This window comes from Caretta caretta, chromosome 13 (assembly GCF_965140235.1).
Source record: "Caretta caretta isolate rCarCar2 chromosome 13, rCarCar1.hap1, whole genome shotgun sequence".
Taxonomy (NCBI): domain Eukaryota; kingdom Metazoa; phylum Chordata; order Testudines; family Cheloniidae; genus Caretta; species Caretta caretta.
Genome location: NC_134218.1, coordinates 1,875,513 through 1,886,962, shown reverse-complemented (window position 1 = coordinate 1,886,962; position 11,450 = coordinate 1,875,513). Strand labels below are relative to the sequence as shown.

The following is an 11,450-nucleotide window of genomic DNA, read 5'->3' as shown; positions in this document are numbered from 1 at the left end:
AGGCTTTAAGACCACAATGTACATGCATTGCAAACACAGCCCTGCCCGGCTGGAAGCCCTTTGCCCAAGACCTGCCCTGAGATTAATGTGCCAGCAAAATGGCAAAGTTGCTAAAATAACCAATGAATTTTCTCATACAAATATTCCAGTTAATTGAATTAATTTAATTTATACAGAAAAATAATACATACAATGTTTTAAATACCTGCTAAACTGTCTCCTATCAGCTGCATTTTATCCCTCTTTGCTATTAGCGGCTAGTGCTGTTAACTGAGGCCGGGCGGGGTTATCTTTGAGTAACCCCTGTTTTAACTTGTGGGCTGTTCACAGCCACGACTCACTCTTCCTCCACTCTTCACACCGCTAGGGCTGCTTTCCTCCAGCCACCATGGAGTGTCAAACCTGAATCAGTCCGGAATCTTGCCACTGCAGCTGAGCTCTGTGAAAAGGAGATAAAAACAGCCTGCTGCCCCTCACAGAGCATCCAGTGTGTGCACAGAAGTCGCTAGGATTACACCTGTATTCTGTGGCTGCGTGGTCTCTCAGAATGAGTCATAGAATCATAGAATATAAGGGTTGGAAGGGACCCCAGAAGGTCATCTAGTCCAACCCCCTGCTCGAAGCAGGACCAATTCCCAGTTAAATCATCCCAGCCAGGGCTTTGTCAAGCCTGACCTTAAAAACCTCTAAGGAAGGAGATTCTACCACCTCCCTAGGTAACGCATTCCAGTGTTTCACCACCCTCTTAGTGAAAAAGTTTTTCCTAATATCCAATCTAAACCTCCCCCACTGCAGCTTGAGACCATTACTCCTCGTTCTGTCATCTGATACCATTGAGAACAGTCTAGAGCCATCCTCTTTGGAACCCCCTTTCAGGTAGTTGAAAGCAGCTATCAAATCCCCCCTCATTCTTCTCTTCTGCAGGCTAAACAATCCCAGCTCCCTCAGCCTCTCCTCATAACTCATGTGTTCCAGACCCCTAATCATTTTTGTTGCCCTTCGCTGGACTCTCTCCAATTTATCCACATCCTTCTTGAAGTGTGGGGCCCAAAACTGGACACAGTACTCCAGATGAGGCCTCACCAATGTCGAATAGAGGGGAACGATCACGTCCCTCGATCTGCTCGCTATGCCCCTACTTATACATCCCAAAATGCCATTGGCCTTCTTGGCAACAAGGGCACACTGCTGACTCATATCCAGCTTCTCGTCCACTGTCACCCCTAGGTCCTTTTCCGCAGAACTGCTGCCTAGCCATTCGGTCCCTAGTCTGTAGCTGTGCATTGGGTTCTTCCGTCCTAAGTGCAGGACCCTGCACTTATCCTTATTGAACCTCATCAGATTTCTTTTGGCCCAATCCTCCAATTTGTCTAGGTCCTTCTGTATCCTATCCCTCCCCTCCAGCGTATCTACCACTCCTCCCAGTTTAGTATCATCCGCAAATTTGCTGAGAGTGCAATCCACACCATCCTCCAGATCATTTATGAAGATAAATGAGGCTACGGGGCTAGCCAGAGATTGAAAGCTGCAGAACAGGGCCCCCCCCGGAACTAATATTCCAATTCCTTTGCTGGCTTCTGCAATATTTTCCTAACCCAGCATTCTGCCAGATGGCAACTGCTCTGCCTGCTTGTCTCCCTCTCTCTCTGGCCCGGTCTGGTCAGGGAATTTTTTAGGTGTAGGACGACGAAGGCCCGGGTCCCAGGAGATGGCTGCAACCGTGATGGTGAAGCTTGCTGCGGTAGTTCATTCCCCCCCCATATCTCTTTCTGAAGGGACTGATGGGTGGAATAGCAATCACCTCATTATTTTGTTCACAATTAGCCCGAATATTTGTCATACCAATGTTGTTTTTTTCATTTTTGGTTCATAATATCTCTTGCTTGCCCGGCATGATTTTAGCACAGATCTTGAGTTATATCAGAGGGCTTTTTTGTTTTGGATGAATTCAGTCATTTTGTCTCCCTTTCGTCCTTTCCCCCCTCACGTTTGTTGTTCTACGTTCTTGTGGCATTTTATGAACATCTACTTGCTTTTTACAGTTGAGCTCACAATTCGGGTCAATGTGTGGACGCAATTATTACAACAGACTCAGAGCACCCTTCCCAGACCTGAAGAAGAGCTCTGCGTGGCTTGGAAGCTTGTCTCTCGCTCCAGTCAGAGCGATTACCGCCCCCACCTTGTCTGACTAACGGACCCCAGTGACATTTAACTGATTTTGATTGTAGGTTCTGTCGGTTTGGATTTGTACGATTCCTAAATTATTATTCCATCAATATCCTGACATTATAAATAACTTAGCCATACTGGGGGTCAGGGATCTGGACAGCTCAGGAGTCTGGTGCTGGGGTAGAGAATCTGTCTTCTCCCAGATTTGCATCCGCTCCAGGCTGACAAGAACTAATGCCTTTGCCAGCCGATGACTCTTCAGTGGTCTCTGTGGAGATAACATCTGGCGTCTAGTTCTTCGTGGACAGATGTCTTCCCCCCAGCTAGCACTAACTGGCTTCTGTGTTGGCAGGCCCAGCATAGTCTGAGTAGGAAAGGCCCAAAGGAAGCTATTCTGTTCTGCTCAGTAACATTGTTGAGCAAAGTTTAAAAAATAGCGGGCCTGGTTTCTGGTGGCACGAAGGGGTTGTAAAGCTGCACAGGGGCTTTCCCATGTAGGGAAAAATCCCTGGGTGCATACAGCTGGTACAGCCGTTCTGTGGCGACCTCCCTGCGCACACTGTCTTCGGCATACAGGGCATGGCCCTAGCGTCCCAGCTCTCTGGCTATTCCTGGCTGTGGGACTGGCCCCTTGGGGCGATGGGCAGCAGCTCGGGTTTCCAGTGTTTGGTTTGTGACCGGTACACCCAGTCGAAAAGCGACCCTGGCAGCTCCAGGCAGCACAGCTGACCGGGGCGTTAAAAGTCCGGCTGGCGCGGGACTGGCAGGCTCCTACGTGGCTCTGCGTAGCTCCTGGAAGCGGGGACATGTCCCTCTGGCTCCGAGGCGCAGGCATGGCTCGGGGGGCCCTGTGCACTGCCCCCACCCTGGGTGCTGGCTCCATAGCTCCCATTGGCTGGGAACTGCAGCTAAGGGAGCTCTGGGGACGGTGTCTGTGCCTGGGGGCAGCGTGCAGCACACACAGCCGCCTGGCCACCCCGACCCCTAGGAGCTGAGGGACATGTCACTGCTTCTGGGGAGCCCCTCAAGGTAAGCGTCACCTGGAGCCCGCACCCCACACCCCCTCCTGCGCCCCAACCCCCTGCCCCAGCCTGGCTCCCCCTTCGAGAGCCAAACTCCTTCCCGGAGCCTGTACCCCACACCCCAACCTCCTGCCCCACCCTGGAGCCCCTTCCTGCACCCCAAACTCCTCATCCCCAGCCCCAGCCCAGAGCCTGCATGCCAACCTTGTGCCCCAGCCCAGAGCCCCCTCCCACACCCTGAACCCCGCATTTCTGGCCTCACCCGCTCCTGTACCCCAACCCCCCTGCCCCAGCCAGGTACAAATGAGCAAGTGAGTGGGGGTGGGGCCTCAGAGAAGGTGCGGGGCAAGGGTGTTCGCTTTAGTGGGATTAGAAAGTTGGCAGCCCTAGCAGCAGGCAGAAGTTAAAACATCCCTAAGGTTGCTGTAATTTTCCCCAGGTATGAAACTGTCCCCTTGCCAGCCTCAGAATGGGAGAACTAGCATCACCTTTATTCTCTCCTTCCTGTGCTGAGCACAGCTTAGCCGGGCTTGAGAGCTGGGGCAGTCGGGGCTGTAAATTTTCAGCTAAATCTCTGCAGGGATTGAGCTCTGCATTTCTGTGCTGTTTGGCTACCTTCTCCGTGCTCCTTTTCTGCATTTCCCTCAGAGGCTGTTGGTGTCCAGGGCTGGATTAATGCTCACTAGGCCCCTGGCAAACATTCGCTTCTGGGCCCCTACATGCTAGTATAAATAACAACACACAGCTGATAAATGGAAAGCAGGGGAAAAAATACATGTCCGTAATGTTCCCTCCTGTGCATGCCACTGCAGTAAATTCCCATCCCAGCCTGCCCGCTTACGGCTGCTGGGGAAGGAAAGCGTTTCTTTACCCGCTGCCCTCCTCTCTCCTGGGCTCTGCTGGGAATGGCAGCACGAGGCTCAGCTGTGAGTGAAGACTGTCTCTGCCCCCTCATCCCCTGGGGCGGATTTGTGCAGAAACTGAAAGAACTTAAGCGAGGGGCATTGCGATCTGGCCCACACAGTTTCAGCACCACTCAGGTTCCGCCCGGCCGCCCCTCGTCATGGCAAATCCACATTGGTAAAAACCAGCAAACCCCCTGAATTTGGGCCTGTGTATTAATCCAGCTCCTTTGGTGGTGCCTGTGACATTGTGCTGACTGGCAACGTTCTCAGCAGGCATTGGACCTGGACACGGTTACGTTCTGGGGCCTTGCCCCTCTTGTGCTCTGCTGACCCCCTCGAAGGAAATGTGAACCCTCAGGCCACCTTGAGCATAAACCCGGAAATTCTGGGAACAATGTGGGTCGTGTCTCATTTGGGCTTCTAGCAGAATGGTGTGATACCCTTGAATGCCTGTCTCTGTGCTACGGGGCTTCAACCTAGCCTCCACTGAGCTCCCTGGAGAAATAATCTAGGCAAGAAAAAGAAACAAAAAGGGACCGAATAATGAACTTGTAAGATGCTGAAGTCAATGGGGGTGAATGGCCTTCAGCACCACTCAGGATTGGACCATGCTATCAACCCACAGTGCTTACTTCCAGGAGCAGGTCCACTGACATTAGTGGCAACTGCTGGATTCTCAGCGTTTTTGAAAATCAGACAATTTACCTAGGTGCCTAAATATGCCCATAGGAACTTCATTGAAGTCAATGGTGCAGGGGTCTAGGTCTGCCTGCAGGGACCCGATCCCAGGGCCAGGACTCAAGTTTGCACTTGAGCTATGGTAATTCTGAAGTGTAGCACCCTGCATTCTTAAGGTTATTCGGAGGCTGTGACTGCTGAATTTTACGCTGAATCTTTATTCGCCTTAAAAGGCTCTGTAAATAAAATTGTTTATTACCAGGGTGCTATTTGTATGTCTATTACTGCAGACAGTGACAACGATACATGTCATGTTAGAAACATACAGTCTGGCCTCCTGGTAATGTTTTCAGTATATTCAGGGCAGCTTAATGGTAATAATGAAAAAACTCCGAGGACAGCCCCTCCAGGGTCTGGTAAGAAGTGACAGCAAACCAATGGAGGTTTGCGTACTGGGCGTCACACTGCCCATTGTTGGAGACTTGCTTGAGCGCCTGGTGGAACCCATCCTCGGGTGAGCAAAGCAATAAAGCAGGAAGACGTGTATTGAAAGGGAGCAGTCAATCAGCAAGGGAGGTTTTTGTTCTAGATTGGAGGTGGCTGCTGGCTGGAGAATGCGGGACTCCCAATCACCCTGTGGAGGCTGCTGAGAGAGCAGAATTTCAGGTTTAATGACACCATTCAGCTGTTGGTTGAAGGCCAGTCCTGATTCATGGTGGGAGAGAGAAGATCTTTAAAGGGGAAGGACAGAAACCCAGAATGCAATTGGGTATCTCAGCCTGGGCCAGGGTAACCTGGAATCTTTGTGTGGAGCTTCTGAGGGGCTCCCTGTAGGTGTGTGCCTTTTGGGTGGGACCGCGGATAAGGGAAGAGGGCTCTTTCAAATGCCCAGAGCTCCTGCCCCTAGAAAGATGTCTTCGTACTTCACTTTCAGTAGCTCTTTAAGGAACCAAAGAAGTGGGGGTTGGGGCCCTAGAGAATTTGGGTTGTTCTCCTTAGTTGCTGTGGCCACTGGCAGTTTTATTGCCTCTGTTTTCTCTGCAGGGGTGACATTGTGAACATGGAGCTCCTCAAGGTTAAACTGTGCCTTAGACCTCGGAGTTACTAGGAAGCCGTCCAGCTTAGCAGAAGAGAAGTTGCTCACAGAAGGCAGAGCCCAAAGGGTCAAAACATTGCCTTTAAATGTGACAGAGATTGTCTCTCTTGACCCATCGCCGCAGCTGACAAAAAACCAGCGGAGTGAATTCGTTTCCTCTCCCGGGCGCGTACCCATGGGGGCTCGAGACTGAAGGATGCCTACTGCTAGCGAGCAGGGGCCCATGCTTATCGGTACGTTTCAGTACAGCTGTGAGCAGCTGTTCCTTGTTCCTTCCCATGGCAAGAGGGAGTGTACAGCGGGGGAGCCCCAAGGAGCTGGGGATCTAATAGAAACTAAAGGAGTTTGTTTGCTTTTCTTTCTGAGTGATGCTCTGTAGAAGTGATAAGAATTGTGTGGCACAAGAAGGACAAAGAAACGGAAAGGTCTAAGCACCTAGCCAGGGGCTTTCAAACATCAAAGGCAGTGCCTAGAAGTGACTGTTATCATATCACCTCAAATAGGGGAGCTGGGGGAGAGGAGATGAACTCTCAACTCAAACATCTTGTTTTTCTCTCTCTCTGTCTCAGTCCAACCTGCAGATAAGGTTCAACTGCAGTTGAGTTTTAGTAGCTTGTGAGCCTGTTCTGATGGCTAACTCATTTCGGCACATAGCCCTAGGTGAGCTAGAAAGGCTTTACTTCAAGCCCAATTCCAGTTTCCATTGGTGGTTGCCACATCCCCAAGCCAAGGAATTCCCTGAACAGTCTGGAGGTGCAACGGCCCGAACACGAACCGGAAATGAACGTGCACACAAGTCCCACTGCACACAGCTGAGCTTTGGAGGGGCCTAGGTCAGCTGACCGACTTTGGGGTATCACAAGCTGCACACAAATGTTGCTTCTTCTCCAAACTCAGCCGCTTTCTAAGCACATTTCTTTTTAGTCGAGTTTCTCATTCGTGTCTGTCTGCATCCTGGCGACGGGAGACCAGGGCTCAGCTGGACTCTCCACTCAGTCAGGGGCTGCAAGACCAGTTCTCTCCCACAGAGAACAGCAGAGCCCCTGTAAGTGCCCGCAACGATGCTGCCCTGCCACGTTACAGCGTGTTTGGTGCGGCTGATTCCACGCACGCATGGGGAAATGCCTCTTAGTCTGGTTAAAAATCATGCCTGCTCCTAACGGGAGATAGCGTATGTGCGGCTGCTAAGTCTTCTTTCTGCCCTCCACCCTCGCACGGCCCCAGAGCTCAGGCTCCGGCCCAAGGCCAAATGTCTACACAACAATTTTTCAGCGCCGAAGCCCAAATCAGCTGACCCAGCGGTTTTTTATCCCTGTGTAGACATTCACCCAGCTGGCTGTTTAGGGAGATTAGCAGGCTGATGACTTGCCATTAAATGGATAGTTTGCCTGGGCTCAGACTAGCTCAGTGAGCGCCCTGGCCTGGCCCACCTCTGTGGCCGGGGCTCTGCCCTCTTCAGCAAGGGGGAGAACAATGGGGCACGAGGTCCTGGGTGGGTGCAAGAGAACGCTCACACTTGACTGGGGAGTGCAGGCCCAAAGCTACATGGAATCTCGATCTATATATTGTGCTAGCGGGAAGAGAAAGCTTTGGAAGGAAAACTCTGTCTTTGCCCTCCTCGTAGATGGAGAAGAATGTACGGAGCAGGGGGTCTTTGAAAGAGGTGGGATTTTTTGCAATAATGTGTGGAGCCAGTATTAACAGGTATACAGAGAAGGCCACATTTTCGAAGGGGCTCTAAAAGGCTCTCTGTAATATTTACAGCAGCATCTGTTTAAACTTGTAAAAGCTGGCATTTGTGTGTGCAAATGTGAGTAATTACAAGTCTAACTGCATGTTTGTGCGTGCAACCACCGACTTTACAAGTGAAAAACAATTATGTTTTGTGCATGCCGATTTCCACCCCTGCCAGGCTGGCAGCCATAGGCTAATTGGGCTCAATGCGGGGGTAAGTGGGCGAAATTCTGTCACCTGCAATATGCAGGAGGTCAGACTAGATGAGCTAATGGTCCCTTCTGGCCTTAAATTCTATGGCTCTATGAATATTTTCAGAAACCGTAGCCCATACTTTGCAGCGAGCACCGAGTGGAGGCTACATAGGAACCCAGCACAGAGCCCTGGTATAAGCTACAGAATTATTTTGGTGGAACACCCTGGAGTGATGGAGTTATCCCCATCTAAATGCCAGCGTAGATAGTGCTGTGTGGACGGGAGGGCTTCTCCCACCTCTCGCGTGATGGATTAACTACGGCAATGTGAGATGCGCTCTCTCCTCTGCTTCGAACGTCTTTGTCTGCTGCAGCTGTGCAGTTGTGCTGATGCAACGTTTGACGAGTAGACCTCTCCGGAGTCTCCTTGCTGCGATGCTGGTCTCAGGGGAGCATCTGACTATGGGGAGATCAGTGGAGTCATCCTCCTGCCAGATAGCAACTGGTCTGAACTGGAATCCTGCCACTTGACCGCTGTAGGTTTTCAGCACTTTCATTTATGTAAATCCGAAATTCTTGAGTAACAGCACGGACTTGAACTTTACATTTTAATTCGACACGCACAGCCCATTTTTGATCCGGTTTGTATGAACGCAAGCAAAAAACGGGGTCCCCGAGTGATGTGACATTTAGCAGTGATTTACTTTGGCACACAATAAATGTCATAATGAGTCAATTAAATGCATGAAATCTTTGGCTTTTATGACTCCTCTGATGTTCCTCATTCTTGAGCAGGGTTTTGTTATATAAGGGCTGCCCGCTCCATGTCAGCAGCCACAGAGAGACGAGAAGTTACTGAATGGCTACCAAAGACGACTCACTGGATAAGTTTCAGAGTAACAGCCGTGTTAGTCTGTATTCGCAAAAAGAAAAGGAGTACTCCTTTTCTTTTCACTGGATAAGGTAAGAGAAATGCATCAAAGAGGAAGGATTTGATGATGTATCTCCTACTGCAAAGGCAGGCAAAGAGAAGGGGAGTGGGCTCTGGAGCAGGAGACAGGAGGGAGATCCTAGTCCCACTTAGGATCAGTCTGTTCATTTACATGTTTAGGGCCTGATCCAGAAGCCATTGAAGTCAGTTCTCTCCTCGGACTTCCAGGGGGTTTCAATCAGGCCCGTAATGCCATATCTTTCCAAAGAAGAATTCAAATGCTTCACTTAGTTCCAGGAGATCCAGTTAGTCTGCCACCTCCTAGGTTATTAAATGAAAAATGAGTCTAATTGTTATTTCATCCTCTTCCCTCCCATGTTCTAACCTACAGCCCCAAACAAACACTCGGTTTGAGTAGAGGCTCCTAACTCCCCTTCACCCCCACCCCCCGCCCCGAGACCCAAAGATTAATGTGTGAAGGTACTTAAAATACTTAAAACACTTCTAAAGATGCTTCAGCTCTGCAACCTTTCTGGCCCTCAAGAATTACAGATCTGATTCCAATAGCTCATGTATAACAGACCTCTCTTGGTGAAACATCTCCTCTGTAACAAATCACCCGCAAACGGCCCTGCCCCGCATCCAAACCAAGAAGGGTAGCTTGTGACATACTGTGTGCTGGGCATTTGCCTAAATTGGACATGTAGTGTTGGCATATGACAAGTCCCATCATTTGGATTTCTTTCCTCCTTTGATAGAATTCTCCCTTACTCTAAATGATCCTTCTGCACCGTGCCAGCATCCCTCTCAAAGAGGGAGAGAAATACAAACTGAAATTTGTGCCAGCAGCATGAATGTTTTTTGTCCCAGAGTCCTAGTCGCATTGTTCCATTTAATTATTCGTGGCTGGGATTTCCGGGAGTGGGAGAGGACGGTCGCCATTTCATTGAGAATCTTAAGGAGTGCTACATTAGAGCTGCCATATACAAGTCTGGGCTGCACAGAGGGCTTTAAAGGAGGAGCAATTGGATGTGATCTGTAGCTCGGGGTTGCTCTAAGTTGCCCCTGTTGCAATAGCTCCTAAGGGGCATTCTGATAGCTGGAGATTGCTGGAGCACAGTGTATTTTCCACTGAATGCCTCCGATGAAGCGAGCTGTAGCTCACGAAAGCTTATGCTTAAATAAATTTTCGTCTCTAAGGTGCCACAAGTCCTCCTTGTCTTCTTTCAGCTGTGCTTCTGTCCCCAAGGCCACGCCCCTATGCCAGGGCCAGGATGTGGGTGGCCTAGAGCGGGCTGGTGCTGCTTCTGCACCACCTGGGAATTCTTCTGTGTCAGGGGACCCCCAGCCAGCTGTGTAGCGGCTTTGCAACGCTAGAGCAGCACAAAGCCGTGCTGGGGGGGAGACTAGGATCGGCCCCATCATATCTAGAGTATGCACCTAACTCCTTCCCTTTCTAGAACGTATACGGCACATTGTCTTCTGTCTCACTGGGTTTTCTGTGTTCTCACTGTGGTACCTGTCCGTTTCCCGCTCGGTCCCATGCAGGAGCATTGACTAGAAACGCTCTGACCGGCAGTGGGGCGAAGATGTTAAAGGCCTGCAGCATTCTCCTCTTCTGCGCTCTGCTGACCCTGCCGCAAGGCACGCAGGGCTACTGGCCGCAGCTGATAATCAGGCACAAGGCTTCTGAGAAAGGTGAGTTGAAAATGTCCCATTCGTTCCCCACCCCGCCTGACATGAAACCTGCTAGCTCGGCGAGTCTTTCCTCTGGTACTGTAACAAGCCATCCGTGGGATGGGGTGGAGGTAAGCTGTCTTCTGAGGTCACAGCGATCAGAGGACACCTCTTGGTCTCCTACTTAGTGTCTCTCTTTCCAACAGCCATTCAAGGTTCTAGGCTTGACGCAGGAATTCTTTGGTATAATTCGGCGTATCATGGTATGCAGCAGATCAGCTATATGAGCATGATGGGCTGGGGCCCTTCTGGCTTGGAAACCTGTGTTCCATTATTTGATGGTGCCAACACAACTGAGTAGCTGGGCCCTGATTTTCAGGGGTGCTGGGATCCTGCTCAGCAGGAGCGGTGGCTGCTGAGCCCCTCTGAAAGGCGGGCCCCGTGCGAGATGGCATAGCTGCCATGTAGGCAGTGCTGCAGGAGTGCCCGATGCAGGGGCCCAATGGGCCATACTAACATGTACAGCCCTGTTCCTCCCCGCCCAGGGCTCAGCAGGGTCATCAGTGACATGACTGGCAATCTTTTCAGACTTTCCAGACTTCGTGTCCCACGTGCTCCATGGGCAAAGTCTGGCGGATGAGCAGCTCCGTGGTGACCCTGGAGGGCAGCTGCCAGACGCTGGAGGCATACCCATCGCAGAAAGCCAGCCATCGCTCCTCGGCAGCCTGCTGTCTGTGGTGGGCAGGCTGTTAGGTGGGCAGGGAGCTGGGCGTCGGTCCAATGCACAAGGGGCTGGAGAGGTGCCTTCCTTTGGTGGGAGGGGGGTTGGAGAGGCCAGACCTATGCTCGGGATGGAAGGTAGGAGAGCAGGACAGCCTGTCCATGAGAGGCTGCTTGGCTCAAGAGGACAGGGAGCACGTCTCCCTTTGATCAGATGGCTGCTTGGGGGAGGCAGGGGAGTGAGGTTACCTTTAACTGGGAATTCCCTTGGTGGGGTAGGTGGGGGTCTGCTAAGTGGAGGAGGAGGTGTCCCAATAAGTAGCG

General features: G+C 51.1%; 1 long non-coding RNA gene across 1 annotated transcript; it reads left to right on the top strand.

Moving 5' to 3' along the window:
• Positions 1 to 8,630: 8,630 nt before the first annotated feature.
• Positions 8,631 to 11,347, top strand: LOC125622188 (uncharacterized). The gene is made up of 3 exons (XR_007352678.1): positions 8,631 to 8,761; positions 10,278 to 10,427; positions 10,995 to 11,347. It is a non-coding gene; the product is annotated as an uncharacterized LOC125622188 (long non-coding RNA).
• The last annotated feature ends 103 nt before the right edge of the window (positions 11,348 to 11,450 follow it).